Genomic DNA, 1,619 nt, shown 5'->3' on the forward strand with positions numbered 1-1,619 from the left:
GAGAAGAAAAATAGAAGGCAGAAGTAGAAGAATTCGAACTTATCAAGAGAGATAGAGTTCGAATTGTTCATTAAGGAATAGTGTTAGTCCATAAATAGAAGGATGTGAGAAGAAGGGAAGTAGTATTCGAAAATTAAGTAAAGGATTTTGAAAACATTTTGAAAAACACTAGTTGATTTTCGAAAACCAATAGTGGAAAAGAAATCAAGTGATTTTTGAAAAAGATTTTATTGAAAACTATTTTGAAAAAGATGTGGTTAAGAAGATATGATTTGAAAAACATTTTAAAAAGATTTGATTTTAAAAATTAGTGACTTGGCTATCAAGAAAGGATATGATCCAAACATTAGACCTTTCTCAACAGAAAAGGCAACATACTCGAAATGTTGAATCAAATCATTAATTGATAGCAAGTATCTTTGAAAATAGAAAGAAATTGATTTTGAAAAAGATTTGATTGAAAAGATTTGATTTGAAAAAGATTTGGTTTTGAAAAGATTTTGAAAACTTAAAAAAAAATTTGATTTGAAAACAAAATCTTCCCTCTTGTGCCATCCTGGCGTTAAACGCCCAGAATGGTGCACATTCTGGCGTTTAACACCCAAAACTCTACCCTTTTGGGCGTTAAACGCCCAGCCAGGCACCCTAGCTGGCGTTTAAACGCCAGTTTGCCCTTCTTCACTGGGCGTTTTAAACTCCCAGCTTTTTCTGTATAATTCCTCTGCAGTATGTTCTGAATTTTCAATTCTCTGTATTATTGACTTGAAAAGACACAAATTAAAAATATTTTTGGATTTTTAATAATCAAAATGCAACTAAATAACAATGCATGCAAGACACCAAACTTAGCAGTTTGTATACTACTGAAAAATGAGAATGCATATGAGACTCATAAACACTCAAGTCAAGAGAATTTAAAAATCAGAGCAATGAAATCATCAAGAACAACTTGAAGATTAATGAAGACACATGCATGAGTGCAAGAAGAACAAAAACATGCAATTGACACCAAACTTAAAATGAGACTCTAGACTTAAACAAGAAACATTTTTGGATTTTATGATTTTGTAATTTTTTTGTGTTTTTCGAAAATTACGTGGAAAAGAAAATAAAGGTATCAAAATTCTTAATGAGAATTCCAGGAATCATGCAATGTTTAGTCTAAGACTCCGGTCCAGGAATTAGACATGGCTTCACAGCCAGCCAAGCTTTCAAAGAAAGCTTCGGTCCAAAACACTAGACATGGCCAATGGCCGGCCAAGCCTTAGCAGATCACTGCTCCAATAGCAAGATTGATAGAAATCAACAAGCTCTTGTGATGATAAGTTGAAACCTCGGTCCAATAGAATTAGACATGGCTTCACAGCCAGCCAGACTTCAACAGATCATCATGAAACACTAGAATTCATTCTTAAGAACACTGAAGAAAAAAAATACCTAATCTAAGCAACAAGATGAACCGTCAGTTGTCCATACTCGAACAATCCCCGGCAACGGCGCCAAAAACTTGGTGCTGTTGCCGGATCAGAAATTTGGCACTGATGTTACCAGACCAAAAGCTTGCCGAAATACTCGAACAATCCCCGGCAACGGCGCCAAAAACTTGATAGCGCGAAATT

This window comes from Arachis duranensis, chromosome 6 (assembly GCF_000817695.3).
Source record: "Arachis duranensis cultivar V14167 chromosome 6, aradu.V14167.gnm2.J7QH, whole genome shotgun sequence".
Lineage (NCBI taxonomy): Eukaryota > Viridiplantae > Streptophyta > Magnoliopsida > Fabales > Fabaceae > Arachis > Arachis duranensis.